This window comes from Antedon mediterranea, chromosome 7 (assembly GCF_964355755.1).
Source record: "Antedon mediterranea chromosome 7, ecAntMedi1.1, whole genome shotgun sequence".
In the NCBI taxonomy this organism is placed as follows: domain Eukaryota; kingdom Metazoa; phylum Echinodermata; class Crinoidea; order Comatulida; family Antedonidae; genus Antedon; species Antedon mediterranea.
In genome coordinates this window covers 12,773,968-12,791,431 of record NC_092676.1, presented here as the reverse complement: position 1 = coordinate 12,791,431, position 17,464 = coordinate 12,773,968, and positions in this window count along the sequence as shown.

The window sequence follows — 17,464 nt, the reverse complement described above, 5'->3', positions numbered from 1 at the left end:
TTTGTGTGAAAAGTTTTATCGAAATGCTCAAAATAGTCTAAAACGGTTTCAAATGTGATTTGAAGCTATTTTGTACACTTTGATGTTTTTGTGTGAAAAGTTTTATCGAAATGCTCAAAATGCTCTAAAACGGTTTCAAATGTGATTTTAAGCACTTTGATGTTTTTGTGTAACCAAGTTTCATCGAAATGCACAAAATGGTCTAAAACGTCTCCAAATGCGATTTGAAGCTATTCTAAGCACTTTGGTGTTTTTATTTTAAAAAGTTTTTTCGAAATGCACAAAATGGTCTAAAACGTCTCTAAATGCGATTTGAAGCAATTTTCTACACTTTGATGTTTTTGTGTGAAAAGTTTTTCGAAAAACACAAAATGGTCTAAAACGTCTCCAAATGCGATTTGGAGATATTCTAAACACTTTGGTCTTTTTATGTTAACAAATTTTTTCGAAATGCACAAAATGGTCTAAAACGTCTCTAAATGCGATTTGAAGATATTCTGTGCACTTTGATATTTTTGTGTGAAAAGTTTTATCGACATGCTCAAAATGGTTTAAAACGTTTTCAAACACGATATTAAGCTATTTTGTGCAATTTGATGTTTTTGTGTGAAAAGTTTTATCAAAATGCACAAAATGGTCTAAAACGTCTCTAAATACGATTTGAAGTTATTTTGTACACTTTGATGTTTTTGTGTGAAAAGTTTTATCGAAATGCACAAAATGGTCTAAAACCTCTCTAAATGCGATTTGAAGCTATTTTGTACACTTTGATGTTTTTGTGTGAAAAGTTTTATCGAAATGCTCAAAATGCTCTAAAACGGTTTTAAATGTGATTTTAAGCACTTTGATGTTTTTGTGTAACCAAGTTTCATCGAAATGCCAAAAATGGTCTAAAACGTCTCCAAATGTGATTTGAAGATATTCTAAACACTTTGGTCTTTTTATGTTAACACATTTTATCGAAATGCACCAAATGCTCTAAAACGTCTCCAAATGCAATTTGAAGCTATTCTGTTCACTTTTATGTTTTTGTGTGAAAAGTTTTATCGAAATGCACAAAATGGTCTAAAACATCTCTAAATGCGATTTGAAGCTATTTTGTGCACTTTGATGTTTTTGTGTGAAAAGTTTTATCGAATTGCACAAAATGGTCTAAAACATCTCTAAATGCGATTTGAAGCTATTTTGTGCACTTTGATGTTTTTGTGTGAAAAGTTTTATCGAAATGCTCAAAATGCTCTAAAACGGTTTGAAATGTGATTTTAAGCACTTTTATAAATGCCCAAAATGGTCTAAAACGTCTCTAAATGCGATTTGAAGCTATTTTGGACACTTTGATGTTTTTATGTGAAAAGTTTTATCGAAATGCACAAAATGGTTTAAAACGTCTCCAAATGCGATTTGAAGCTATTCTGTGCACTTTGATGTTTTTTTGTGAAAAGTTTTATCGACATGCTCAAAATGGTTTAAAACGATTTCAAACACGGTATTAAGCTATTTTGTGCAATTTGATGTTTTTGTGTGAAAAGTTTTATCGAAATGCACAAAATGGTCTAAAACATCTCTAAATGCGATTTGAAGCTATTTTGTGCACTTTTATGTTTTTGTGTGAAAAGTTTTATCGACATGCTCAAAATGGTCTAAAACGTTTTCAAACACGATATTAAGCTATTTTGTGCAATTTGATGTTTTTGTGTGAAAAGTTTTATCGAAACGCACAAAATGGTCTAAAACATCTCTAAATGCGATTTGAAGCTATTTTGTGCACTTTGATGTTTTTGTGTGAAAAGTTTTATCGAAATGCTCAAAATGCACTAAAACGGTTTTAAATGTGATTTTAAGCACTTTGATGTTTTTGTGTAACCAAGATTCATCGAAACGCACAAAATGGTCTAAAACGTCTCCAAATACGATTTGAAGCTATTTTGTACACTTTGATGTTTTTGTTTGAAAAGTTTATCGAAATGCTCAAAACGCTCTAAAACGGTTTTAAATGTGATTTTAAGCACTTTGATGTTTTTGTGTAACCAAGTTTCATCGAAATGCGCAAAATGGTCTAAAACGTCTCCAAATGCGATTTGGAGATATTCTAAACACTTTGGTCTTTTTATGTTAACAATTTTTTTCGAAATGCACAAAATGGTCTAAAACGTCTCTAAATGCGATTTGAAGATATTCTGTGCACTTTGATATTTTTGAGTGAAAAGTTTTATCGACATGCTCAAAATGGTTTAAAACGTTTTCAAACACGATATTAAGCTATTTTGTGAATTTTGATGTTTTTGTGTGAAAAGTTTTACCAAAATGCACAAAATGGTCTAAAACGTCTCCAAATGCGATTTGAAGCAATTTTGTACACTTTGATGTTTTTGTGTGAAAAGTTTTTTCGAAAAACACAAAATGGTCTAAAACGTCTCCAAATGCGATTTGGAGATATTCTAAACACTTTGGTCTTTTTATGTTAACAAATTTTTTCAAAATGCACAAAATGGTCTAAAACGTCTCTAAATGCGATTTGAAGATATTCTGTGCACTTTGATATTTTTGAGTGAAAAGTTTTATCGACATGCTCAAAATGGTTTAAAACGTTTTCAAACACGATATTAAGCTATTTTGTGCAATTTGATGTTTTTGTGTGAAAAGTTTTACCAAAATGCACAAAATGGTCTAAAACGTCTCCAAATGCGATTTGAAGCTATTCTGTGCACTTTGATATTTTTATGTGAAAAGTTTTATCGACATGCTCAAAATGGTTTAAAACGTTTTCAAACACGATATTAAGCTATTTTGTGCAATTTGATGTTTTTGTGTGAAAAGTTTTACCAAAATGCACAAAATGGTCTAAAACGTCTCTAAATGCGATTTGAAGTTATTTTGTACACTTTGATGTTTTTGTGTGAAAAGTTTGATCGAAATGCTCAAAATGCTCTAAAACGTCTCCAAATGCGATTTGAAGCCATTTTGTACACTTTGATGTTTTTGTGTGAAAAGTTTTATCGAAATGCTCAAAATGGTCTAAAACGGTTTCAAATGTGATTTGAAGCTATTTTGTACACTTTGATGTTTTTGTGTGAAAAGTTTTATCGAAATGCTCAAAATGCTCTAAAACGGTTTCAAATGTGATTTTAAGCACTTTGATGTTTTTGTGTAACCAAGTTTCATCGAAATGCACAAAATGGTCTAAAACGTCTCCAAATGCGATTTGGAGATATTCTAAACACATTGGTCTTTTAATGTTAACAAATTTTTTCGAAATGCACAAAATGGTCTAAAACGTCTCTATATGCGATTTGAAGATATTCTGTGCACTTTGATGTTTTTGTGTGAAAAGTTTTATCGACATGCTCAAAATGGTTTAAAACGATTTCAAACACGGTATTAAGCTATTGTGTGCAATTTGATGTTTTTGTGTGAAAAGTTTTTTCGAAATGCACAAAATTGTCTAAAACATCTCTAAATGCGATTTGAAGCTATTTTGTGCACTTTGATGTTTTTGTGTGAAAAGTTTATCGAAATGCTCAAAACGCTCTAAAACGGTTTTAAATGTGATTTTAAGCACTTTGATGTTTTTATGTAACCAAGTTTCATCGAAATGCACAAAATGGTCTAAAACGTCTCCAAATGCGATTTGGAGATATTCTAAACACTTTGGTCTTTTTATGTTAACAAATTTTTTCGAAATGCACAAAATGGTCTAAAACGTCTCTAAATGCGATTTGAAGATATTCTGTGCACTTTGATATTTTTGTGTGAAAAGTTTTATCGACATGCTCAAAATGGTTTAAAACGTTTTCAAACACGATATTAAGCTATTTTGTGCAATTTTATGTTTTTGTGTGAAAAGTTTTATCGAAATGCACAAAATGGTCTAAAACGTCTCTAAATGCGATTTGAAGCTTTTTTGTACACTTTGATGTTTTTGTGTGTAAAGTTTTATCGAAATGCACAAAATGGTCTAAAACCTCTCTAAATGCGATTTGAAGCTATTTTGTACACTTTGATGTTTTTGTGTGAAAAGTTTTATCGAAATGCTCAAAATGCTCTAAAACGGTTTTAAATGTGATTTTAAGCACTTTGATGTTTTTGTGTAACCAAGTTCCATCGAAATGCACAAAATGATTTAAAACGTCTCCAAATGCGATTTGGAGATATTCTAAACACTTTGGTCTTTTTATGTTAACAAATTTTTTCGAAATGCACAAAATAGTCTAAAACGTCTCCAAATGCGATTTGAAGCTATTTTGTGCACTTTGATTTTTTTGTGTGAAAAGTTTTATCGAAATGCTCAAAATGGTCTAAAACGATTTCAAATGTGATTTTAAGCACTTTGATGTTTTTGTGTAACCAAGTTTCATCGAAATGCACAAAATGGTCTAAAACGTCTCCAAATGCGATTTGAAGCTATTTTGTACACTTTGATGTTTTTGTGTGAAAAGTATTATCGAAATGCTAAAAATGCTCTAAAACGGTTTCAAATGTGATTTTAAGCACTTTGATGTTTTTGTGTAACCAAGTTTCATCGAAATGCACAAAATGGTCTAAAACGTCTCCAAATGCGATTTGAAGCTATTTTGTACACTTTGATGTTTTTGTGTGAAAAGTTTTATCGAAATGCTCTAAAACTGTTTTAAATGTGATTTTAAGCACTTTGATGTTTTTGTGTAACCAAGTTTCATCGAAATGCACAAAATGGTCTAAAACGTCTCCAAATGCGATTTGAAGCTATTTTGTACACTTTGATGTTTTTGTGTGAAAAGTATTATCGAAATGCTAAAAATGCTCTAAAACGCTTTCAAATGTGATTTTAAGCACTTTGATGTTTTTGTGAAACCAAGTTTCATCGAAATACACAAAATGGTCTAAAACGTCTCCAAATGCGATTTGAAGCTATTTTGTACACTTTGATGTTTTTGTGTGAAAAGTTTTATCGAAATGCTCAATATGGTCTAAAACGGTTTCAAATGTGATTTGAAGCTATTTTGTACACTTTGATGTTTTTGTGTGAAAAGTTTTATCGAAATGCTCAAAATGCTCTAAAACGATTTCAAATGTGATTTTAAGCACTTTGATGAGTTTCATCGAAATGCACAAAATGGTCTAAAACGTCTCCAAATGCGATTTGAAGCTATTTTGTACACTTTGTTGTTTTTATGTGAAAAGTTTTATCGAAATGCACAAAATGGTTTAAAACGTCTCCAAATGCGATTTTAAGCTATTCTGTGCACTTTGATGTTTTTTTGTGAAAAGTTTTATCGACATGCTCAAAATGGTTTAAAACGATTTCAAACACGGTATTAAGCTATTTGTGCAATTTGATGTTTTTGTGTGAAAAGTTTTATCGAAATGCACAAAATGGTCTAAAACGTCTCTAAATGCGATTTGAAGCTATTTTGTACACTTTGATGTTTTTGTGTGAAAAGTTTTATCGAAATGCTCAAAATGCTCTAAAACGGTTTTAAATGTGATTTTAAGCACTTTGATGTTTTTGTGTAACCAAGTTCCATCGAAATGCACAAAATGGTTTAAAACGTCTCCAAATGCGATTTGGAGATATTCTAAACACTTTGGTCTTTTTATGTTAACAAATTTTTTCAAAATGCACAAAATAGTCTAAAACGTCTCCAAATGCGATTTGAAGCTATTTGTGCACTTTGATTTTTTTGTGTGAAAAGTTTTATCGAAATGCTCAAAATGGTCTAAAACGGTTTCAAATGTGATTTTAAGCACTTTGATGTTTTTGTGTAACCAAGTTTCATCGAAATGCACAAAATGGTCTAAAACGTCTCCAAATGCGATTTGAAGCTATTTTGTACACTTTGATGTTTTTGTGTGAAAAGTATTATCGAAATGCTAAAAATGCTCTAAAACGGTTTCAAATGTGATTTTAAGCACTTTGATGTTTTTGTGTAACCAAGTTTCATCGAAATGCACAAAATGGTCTAAAACGTCTCCAAATGCGATTTGGAGATATTCTAAACACTTTGGTCTTTTTATGTTAACAAATTTTTTCGAAATGCACAAAATGGTCTAAAACGTCTCTAAATGCGATTTGAAGCTATTTTGTACACTTTGATGTTTTTGTGTGAAAAGTTTTATCGAAATGCTCAAAATGCTCTAAAACGGTTTCAAATGTGATTTTAAGCACTTTGATGTTTTTGTGTAACCAAGTTTCATCGAAATGCAAAAAATGGTCTAAAACGTCTCCAAATGTGATTTGAAGATATTCTAAACACTTTGGTCTTTTTCTGTTAACACATTTTATCGAAATGCACAAAATGCTCTAAAACGTCTCCAAATGCAATTTGAAGCTATTCTGTGCACTTTGATGTTTTTTGTGAAAAGTTTTATCGAAATGCTCAAAATGGTTTAAAACGATTTAAAATGGTTTAAAACGATTTTGTGCAATTTGATGTTTTTGTGTGAAAAGTTTTATCGAAATGCACAAAATGGTCTAAAACGTCTCTAAATGCAATTTGAAGCTATTTTGTACACTTTGATGTTTTTGTGTGAAAAGTTTTATCGAAATGCACAAAATTGTCTAAAACCTCTCTAAATGCGATTTGAAGCTATTTTGTACACTTTGATGTTTTTGTGTGAAAAGTTTTATCGAAATGCTCAAAATGCACTAAAACGGTTTTAAATGTGATTTTAAGCACTTTGATGTTTTTGTGTGAAAAGTTTTATCGACATGCTCAAAATGGTTTAAAACGATTTCAGACACGGTATTAAGATATTCTGTGCACTTTGATGTTTTTGTGTGAAAAGTTTTATCGAAATGCACAAAATGGTCTAAAACCTCTCTAAATGCGATTTGAAGCAATTTTGTACACTTTGATGTTTTTGTGTGAAAAGTTTTTTCGAAAAACACAAAATGGTCTAAAACGTCTCCAAATGCGATTTGGAGATATTCTAAACACTTTGGTCTTTTTATGTTAACAAATTTTTTCGAAATGCACAAAATGGTCTAAAACGTCTCTAAATGCGATTTGAAGATATTCTGGGCACTTTGATATTTTTGTGTGAAAAGTTTTATCGACATGCTCAAAATGGTTTAAAACGTTTTCAAACACAATATTAAGCTATTTTGTGCAATTTGATGTTTTTGTGTGAAAAGTTTTATCAAAATGCACAAAATGGTCTAAAATGTCTCTAAATGCGATTTGAAGCTATTTTGTACACTTTGATGTTTTTGTGTGAAAAGTTTTATCGAAATGCTCAAAATGCTCTAAAACGGTTTCAAATGTGATTTTAAGCACTTTGATGTTTTTGTGTAACCAAGTTTCATCGAAATGCAAAAAATGGTCTAAAACGTCTCCAAATGTGATTTGAAGATATTCTAAACACTTTGGTCTTTTTATGTTAACACATTTTATCGAAATGCACAAAATGCTCTAAAACGTCTCCAAATGCAATTTGAAGCTATTCTGTGCACTTTGATGTTTTTTGTGAAAAGTTTTATCGACATGCTCAAAATGGTTTAAAACGATTTAAAATGGTTTAAAACGATTTTGTGCAATTTTATGTTTTTGTGTGAAAAGTTTTATCGAAATGCACAAAATGGTCTAAAACGTCTCTAAATGCAATTTGAAGCTATTTTGTACACTTTGATGTTTTTGTGTGAAAAGTTTTATCGAAATGCACAAAATTGTCTAAAACCTCTCTAAATGCGATTTGAAGCTATTTTGTACACTTTGATGTTTTTGTGTGAAAAGTTTTATCGAAATGCTAAAAATGCTCTAAAACGGTTTTAAATGTGATTTTAAGCACTTTGATGTTTTTGTGTAACCAAGTTCCATCGAAATGCACAAAATGGTTTAAAACGTCTCCAAATGCGATTTGGAGATATTCTAAACACTTTGGTCTTTTTATGTTAACAATTTTTTTCGAAATGCACAAAATAGTCTAAAACGTCCCCAAATGCGATTTGAAGCTATTTTGTGCACTTTGATTTTTTTGTGTGAAAAGTTTTATCGAAATGCTCAAAATGGTCTAAAACGGTTTCAAATGTGATTTTAAGCACTTTGATGTTTTTGTGTAACCAAGTTTCATCGAAATGCACAAAATGGTCTAAAACGTCTCCAAATGCGATTTGAAGCTATTTTGTACACTTTGATGTTTTGTGTGAAAAGTATTATCGAAATGCTAAAAATGCTCTAAAACGGTTTCAAATGTGATTTTAAGCACTTTGATGTTTTTGTGTAACCAAGTTTCATCGAAATGCACAAAATGGTCTAAAACGTCTCCAAATGCGATTTGAAGCTATTTTGTACACTTTGATGTTTTTGTGTGAAAAGTTTTATCGAAATGCTCAAAATGGTCTAAAACGGTTTCAAATGTGATTTGAAGCTATTTTGTACACTTTGATGTTTTTGTTTGAAAAGTTTTATCGAAATGCTCAAAATGCTCTAAAACGGTTTCAAATGTGATTTTAAGCACTTTGATGTTTTTGTGTAACCAAGTTTCATCGAAATGCACAAAATGGTCTAAAACGTCTCCAAATGCGATTTGGAGATATTCTAAACACTTTGATGTTTTTGTGTGAAAAGTTTTATCGACATGCTCAAAATGGTTTAAAATGATTTCAAACACGGTATTAAGCTATTTTGTGCAATTTGATGTTTTTGTGTGAAAAGTTTTATCGAAATGCACAAAATGGTCTAAAACATCTCTAAATGCGATTTGAAGCTATTTTGTGCACTTTGATGTTTTTGTGTGAAAAGTATTATCGAAATGCTAAAAATGCTCTAAAACGCTTTCAAATGTGATTTTAAGCACTTTGATGTTTTTGTGTAACCAAGTTTCATCGAAATGCACAAAATGGTCTAAAACGTCTCCAAATGCGATTTGAAGCTATTTTGTACACTTTGATGTTTTTGTGTGAAAAGTTTTATCGAAATGCTCAATATGGTCTAAAACGGTTTCAAATGTGATTTGAAGCTATTTTGTACACTTTGATGTTTTTGTGTGAAAAGTATTATCGAAATGTTAAAAATGCTCTAAAACGGTTTCAAATGTGATTTTAAGCACTTTGATGTTTTTGTGTAACCAAGTTTCATCGAAATGCACAAAATGGTCTAAAACGTCTCCAAATGCGATTTGAAGCTATTCTGTACACTTTGATGTTTTTGTGTGAAAAGTTTTATCGAAATGCTCAAAATGGTCTAAAACGGTTTCAAATGTGATTTGAAGCTATTTTGTACACTTTGATGTTTTTGTGTGAAAAGTTTTATCGAAATGCTAAAAATGCTCTATAACGGTTTCAAATGTGATTTTAAGCACTTTGATGTTTTTGTGTAACCAAGTTTCATCGAAATGCACAAAATGGTCTAAAACGTATCCAAATGCGATTTGAAGCTATTCTAAGCACTTTGGTGTTTTTATGTTAAAAAGTTTTTTCGAAATGCACAAAATGGTCTAAAACGTCTCCAAATGCGATTTGAAGCTATTCTGTGCACTTTTATGTTTTTGTGTGAAAAGTTTTATCGACATGCTCAAAATGGTCTAAAACGTTTTCAAACACGATATTAAGCTATTTTGTGCAATTTGATGTTTTTGTGTGAAAAGTTTTATCGAAACGCACAAAATGGTCTAAAACATCTCTAAATGCGATTTGAAGCTATTTTGTGCACTTTTATGTTTTTGTGTGAAAAGTTTTATCGACATGCTCAAAATGGTCTAAAACGTTTTCAAACACGATATTAAGCTATTTTGTGCAATTTGATGTTTTTGTGTGAAAAGTTTTATCGAAACGCACAAAATGGTCTAAAACATCTCTAAATGCGATTTGAAGCTATTTTGTGCACTTTGATGTTTTTGTGTGAAAAGTTTTATCGAAATGCTCAAAATGCACTAAAACGGTTTTAAATGTGATTTTAAGCACTTTGATGTTTTTGTGTAACCAAGATTCATCGAAACGCACAAAATGGTCTAAAACGTCTCCAAATACGATTTGAAGCTATTTTGTACACTTTGATGTTTTTGTTTGAAAAGTTTATCGAAATGCTCAAAACGCTCTAAAACGGTTTTAAATGTGATTTTAAGCACTTTGATGTTTTTGTGTAACCAAGTTTTATCGAAATGCGCAAAATGGTCTAAAACGTCTCCAAATGCGATTTGGAGATATTCTAAACACTTTGGTCTTTTTATGTTAACAATTTTTTTCGAAATGCACAAAATGGTCTAAAACGTCTCTAAATGCGATTTGAAGATATTCTGTGCACTTTGATATTTTTGAGTGAAAAGTTTTATCGACATGCTAAAAATGGTTTAAAACGTTTTCAAACACGATATTAAGCTATTTTGTGAATTTTGATGTTTTTGTGTGAAAAGTTTTACCAAAATGCACAAAATGGTCTAAAACGTCTCCAAATGCGATTTGAAGCAATTTTGTACACTTTGATGTTTTTGTGTGAAAAGTTTTTTCGAAAAACACAAAATGGTCTAAAACGTCTCCAAATGCGATTTGGAGATATTCTAAACACTTTGGTCTTTTTATGTTAACAAATTTTTTCAAAATGCACAAAATGGTCTAAAACGTCTCTAAATGCGATTTGAAGATATTCTGTGCACTTTGATATTTTTGAGTGAAAAGTTTTATCGACATGCTCAAAATGGTTTAAAACGTTTTCAAACACGATATTAAGCTATTTTGTGCAATTTGATGTTTTTGTGTGAAAAGTTTTACCAAAATGCACAAAATTGTCTAAAACGTCTCCAAATGCGATTTGAAGCTATTCTGTGCACTTTGATATTTTTATGTGAAAAGTTTTATCGACATGCTCAAAATGGTTTAAAACGTTTTCAAACACGATATTAAGCTATTTTGTGCAATTTGATGTTTTTGTGTGAAAAGTTTTACCAAAATGCACAAAATGGTCTAAAACGTCTCTAAATGCGATTTGAAGTTATTTTGTACACTTTGATGTTTTTGTGTGAAAAGTTTGATCGAAATGCTCAAAATGCTCTAAAACGGTTTTAAATGTGATTTTAAGCACTTTGATGTTTTTGTGTAACCAAGTTCCATCGAAATGCACAAAATGGTTTAAAACGTCTCCAAATGCGATTTGGAGATATTCTAAACACTTTGGTCTTTTTATGTTAACAAATTTTTTCGAAATGCACAAAATAGTCTAAAACGTCTCCAAATGCGATTTGAAGCTATTTTGTGCACTTTGATTTTTTTGTGTGAAAAGTTTTATCGAAATGCTCAAAATGGTCTAAAACGATTTCAAATGTGATTTTAAGCACTTTGATGTTTTTGTGTAACCAAGTTTCATCGAAATGCACAAAATGGTCTAAAACGTCTCCAAATGCGATTTGAAGCTATTTTGTACACTTTGATGTTTTTGTGTGAAAAGTTTTATCGAAATGCTCAAAATGGTCTAAAACGGTTTCAAATGTGATTTGAAGCTATTTTGTACACTTTGATGTTTTTGTGTGAAAAGTTTTATCGAAATGCTCAAAATTCTCTAAAACGGTTTCAAATGTGATTTTAAGCACTTTGATGTTTTTGTGTAACCAAGTTTCATCGAAATGCACAAAATGGTCTAAAACGTCTCCAAATGCGATTTGGAGATATTCTAAACACTTTGGTCTTTTTATGTTAACAAATTTTTTCGAAATGCACAAAATGGTCTAAAACGTCTCTAAATGCGATTTGAAGATATTCTGTGCACTTTGATGTTTTTGTGTGAAAAGTTTTATCGACATGCTCAAATTGGTTTAAAACGATTTCAAACACGGTATTAAGCTTTTTTGTGCAATTTGATGTTTTTGTGTGAAAAGTTTTATCGAAATGCACAAAATGGTCTAAAACATCTCTAAATGCTATTTTGTGCACTTTGATGTTTTTGTGTGAAAAGTTTATCGAAATGCTCAAAACGCTCTAAAACGGTTTTAAATGTGATTTTAAGCACTTTGATGTTTTTGTGTAACCAAGTTTCATCGAAATGCACAAAATGGTCTAAAACGTCTCCAAATGCGATTTGGAGATATTCTAAACACTTTGGTCTTTTTATGTTAACAAATTTTTTCGAAATGCACAAAATGGTCTAAAACGTCTCTAAATGCGATTTGAAGATATTCTGTGCACTTTGATGTTTTTGTGTGAAAAGTTTTATCGACATGCTCAAATTGGTTTAAAACGATTTCAAACACGGTATTAAGCTTTTTTGTGCAATTTGATGTTTTTGTGTGAAAAGTTTTATCGAAATGCACAAAATGGTCTAAAACATCTCTAAATGCTATTTTGTGCACTTTGATGTTTTTGTGTGAAAAGTTTATCGAAATGCTCAAAACGCTCTAAAACGGTTTTAAATGTGATTTTAAGCACTTTGATGTTTTTGTGTAACCAAGTTTCATCGAAATGCACAAAATGGTCTAAAACGTCTCCAAATGCGATTTGGAAATATTCTAAACACTTTGGTCTTTTTATGTTAACAAATTTTTTCGAAATGCACAAAATGGTCTAAAACGTCTCTAAATGCGATTTGAAGCAATTTTCTACACTTTGATGTTTTTGTGTGAAAAGTTTTTCGAAAATCACAAAATGGTCTAAAACGTCTCCAAATGCGATTTGAAGCAATTTTGTACACTTTGATGTTTTTGTGTGAAAAGTTTTTTCGAAAAACACAAAATGGTCTAAAACGTCTCCAAATGCGATTTGGAGATATTCTAAACACTTTGGTCTTTTTATGTTAACAAATTTTTTCGAAATGCACAAAATGGTCTAAAACGTCTCTAAATGCGATTTGAAGATATTCTGTGCACTTTGATATTTTTGTGTGAAAAGTTTTATCGACATGCTCAAAATGGTTTAAAACGTTTTCAAACACGATATTAAGCTATTTTGTGCAATTTGATGTTTTTGTGTGAAAAGTTTTATCGACATGCTCAAAATGGTTTAAAACGTTTTCAAACACGATATTAAGCTATTTTGTGCAATTTGATGTTTTTGTGTGAAAAGTTTTATCAAAATGCACAAAATGGTCTAAAACGTCTCTAAATACGATTTGAAGTTATTTTGTACACTTTGATGTTTTTGTGTGAAAAGTTTTATCGAAATGCACAAAATGGTCTAAAACCTCTCTAAATGCGATTTGAAGCTATTTTGTACACTTTGATGTTTTTGTGTGAAAAGTTTTATCGAAATGCTCAAAATGCTCTAAAACGGTTTTAAATGTGATTTTAAGCACTTTTATGTATTTGTGTAACCAAGTTTCATCGAAATGCCCAAAATGGTCTAAAACGTCTCTAAATGCGATTTGAAGATATTCTGTGCACTTTGATGTTTTTGTGTGAAAAGTTTTATCGACATGCTCAAATTGGTTTAAAACGATTTCAAACACGGTATTAAGCTTTTTTGTGCAATTTGATGTTTTTGTGTGAAAAATTTTATCGAAATGCACAAAATGTTCTAAAACATCTCTAAATGCGATTTGAAGCTATTTTGTGCACTTTGATGTTTTTGTGTGAAAAGTTTATCGAAATGCTCAAAATGGTAAAAACGGTTTTAAACACGATATTAAGCTATTTTGTGCAATTTGATGTTTTTGTGTGAAAAGTTTTATCGAAATGCACAAAATGGTTTAAAACGTCTCCAAATGCGATTTGGAGATATTCTAAACACTTTGGTCTTTTTATGTTAACAAATTTTTTCGAAATGCACAAAATAGTCTAAAACGTCTCCAAATGCGATTTGAAGCTATTTTGTGCACTCTGATTTTTTTGTGTGAAAAGTTTTATCGAAACGCTCAAAATGGTCTAAAACGATTTCAAATGTGATTTTAAGCACTTTGATGTTTTTGTGTAACCAAGTTTCATCGATATGCACAAAATGGTCTAAAACGTCTCCAAATGCGATTTGAAGCTATTTAGTGCACTCTGATTTTTTTGTGTGAAAAGTTTTATCGACACGCTCAAAATGGTCTAAAACGGTTTCAAATGTGATTTTAAGCACTTTGATGTTTTTGTGTAACCAAGTTTCATCGAAATGCACAAAATGGTCTAAAACGTCTCCAAATGCGATTTGAAGCTATTTTGTACACTTTGATGTTTTTGTGTGAAAAGTATTATCGAAATGCTCAAAATGCTCTAAAACGCTTTCAAATGTAATTTTAAGCACTTTGATGTTTTTGTGTAACCAAGTTTCATCGAAATGCACAAAATGGTCTAAAACGTCTCCAAATGCGATTTGAAGCTATTTTGTACACTTTGATGTTTTTGTGTGAAAAGTTTTATCGAAATGCTCAAAATAGTCTAAAACGGTTTCAAATGTGATTTGAAGCTATTTTGTACACTTTGATGTTTTTGTGTGAAAAGTTTTATCGAAATGCTCAAAATGCTCTAAAACGGTTTCAAATGTGATTTTAAGCACTTTGATGTTTTTGTGTAACCAAGTTTCATCGAAATGCACAAAATGGTCTAAAACGTCTCCAAATGCGATTTGAAGCTATTCTAAACACTTTGGTCTTTTTATGTTAACAAATTTTTTCGAAATGCACAAAATAGTCTAAAACGTCTCCAAATGCGATTTGAAGCTATTTCGTGCACTTTGATTTTTTTGTGTGAAAAGTTTTATCGAAATGCTCAAAATGGTCTAAAACGATTTCAAATGTGATTTTAAGCACTTTGATGTTTTTGTGTAACCAAGTTTCATCGAAATGCACAAAATGGTCTAAAACGTCTCCAAATGCGATTTGAAGCTATTTTGTACACTTTGATGTTTTTGTGTGAAAAGTTTTATCGAAATGCTCAAAATGGTCTAAAACGGTTTCAAATGTGATTTGAAGCTATTTTGTACACTTTGATGTTTTTGTGTGAAAAGTTTTATCGAAATGCTCAAAATTCTCTAAAACGGTTTCAAATGTGATTTTAAGCACTTTGATGTTTTTGTGTAACCAAGTTTCATCGAAATGCACAAAATGGTCTAAAACGTCTCCAAATGCGATTTGGAGATATTCTAAACACTTTGGTCTTTTTATGTTAACAAATTTTTTCGAAATGCACAAAATGGTCTAAAACGTCTCTAAATGCGATTTGAAGATATTCTGTGCACTTTGATGTTTTTGTGTGAAAAGTTTTATCGACATGCTCAAATTGGTTTAAAACGATTTCAAACACGGTATTAAGCTTTTTTGTGCAATTTGATGTTTTTGTGTGAAAAGTTTTATCGAAATGCACAAAATGGTCTAAAACATCTCTAAATGCTATTTTGTGCACTTTGATGTTTTTGTGTGAAAAGTTTATCGAAATGCTCAAAACGCTCTAAAACGGTTTTAAATGTGATTTTAAGCACTTTGATGTTTTTGTGTAACCAAGTTTCATCGAAATGCACAAAATGGTCTAAAACGTCTCCAAATGCGATTTGGAAATATTCTAAACACTTTGGTCTTTTTATGTTAACAAATTTTTTCGAAATGCACAAAATGGTCTAAAACGTCTCTAAATGCGATTTGAAGCAATTTTCTACACTTTGATGTTTTTGTGTGAAAAGTTTTTCGAAAATCACAAAATGGTCTAAAACGTCTCCAAATGCGATTTGAAGCAATTTTGTACACTTTGATGTTTTTGTGTGAAAAGTTTTTTCGAAAAACACAAAATGGTCTAAAACGTCTCGAAATGCGATTTGGAGATATTCTAAACACTTTGGTCTTTTTATGTTAACAAATTTTTTCGAAATGCACAAAATGGTCTAAAACGTCTCTAAATGCGATTTGAAGATATTCTGTGCACTTTGATATTTTTGTGTGAAAAGTTTTATCGACATGCTCAAAATGGTTTAAAACGTTTTCAAACACGATATTAAGCTATTTTGTGCAATTTGATGTTTTTGTGTGAAAAGTTTTATCGACATGCTCAAAATGGTTTAAAACGTTTTCAAACACGATATTAAGCTATTTTGTGCAATTTGATGTTTTTGTGTGAAAAGTTTTATCAAAATGCACAAAATGGTCTAAAACGTCTCTAAATACGATTTGAAGTTATTTTGTACACTTTGATGTTTTTGTGTGAAAAGTTTTATCGAAATGCACAAAATGGTCTAAAACCTCTCTAAATGCGATTTGAAGCTATTTTGTACACTTTGATGTTTTTGTGTGAAAAGTTTTATCGAAATGCTCAAAATGCTCTAAAACGGTTTTAAATGTGATTTTAAGCACTTTTATGTATTTGTGTAACCAAGTTTCATCGAAATGCCCAAAATGGTCTAAAACGTCTCTAAATGCGATTTGAAGATATTCTGTGCACTTTGATGTTTTTGTGTGAAAAGTTTTATCGACATGCTCAAATTGGTTTAAAACGATTTCAAACACGGTATTAAGCTTTTTTGTGCAATTTGATGTTTTTGTGTGAAAAATTTTATCGAAATGCACAAAATGTTCTAAAACATCTCTAAATGCGATTTGAAGCTATTTTGTGCACTTTGATGTTTTTGTGTGAAAAGTTTATCGAAATGCTCAAAATGGTAAAAACGGTTTTAAACACGATATTAAGCTATTTTGTGCAATTTGATGTTTTTGTGTGAAAAGTTTTATCGAAATGCACAAAATGGTCTAAAACGTCTCTAAATGCGATTTGAAGCTATTTTGTACACTTTGATGTTTTTGTTTGAAAAGTTTTATCGAAATGCACAAAATGGTCTAAAACCTCTCTAAATGCGATTTGAAGCTATTTTGTACACTTTGATGTTTTTGTGTGAAAAGTTTTATCGAAATGCTCAAAATGCTCTAAAACGGTTTTAAATGTGATTTTAAGCACTTTGATGTTTTTGTGTAACCAAGTTCCATCGAAATGCACAAAATGGTTTAAAACGTCTCCAAATGCGATTTGGAGATATTCTAAACACTTTGGTCTTTTTATGTTAACAAATTTTTTCGAAATGCACAAAATAGTCTAAAACGTCTCCAAATGCGATTTGAAGCTATTTTGTGCACTTTGATTTTTTTGTGTGAAAAGTTTTATCGAAACGCTCAAAATGGTCTAAAACGATTTCAAATGTGATTTTAAGCACTTTGATGTTTTTGTGTAACCAAGTTTCATCGATATGCACAAAATGGTCTAAAACGTCTCCAAATGCGATTTGAAGCTATTTAGTGCACTCTGATTTTTATGTGTGAAAAGTTTTATCGACACGCTCAAAATGGTCTAAAACGGTTTCAAATGTGATTTTAAGCACTTTGATGTTTTTGTGTAACCAAGTTTCATCGAAATGCACAAAATGGTCTAAAACATCTCCAAATGCGATTTGAAGCTATTTTGTACACTTTGATGTTTTTGTGTGAAAAGTATTATCGAAATGCTCAAAATGCTCTAAAACGCTTTCAAATGTAATTTTAAGCACTTTGATGTTTTTGTGTAACCAAGTTTCATCGAAATGCACAAAATGGTCTAAAACGTCTCCAAATGCGATTTGAAGCTATTTTGTACACTTTGATGTTTTTGTGTGAAAAGTTTTATCGAAATGCTC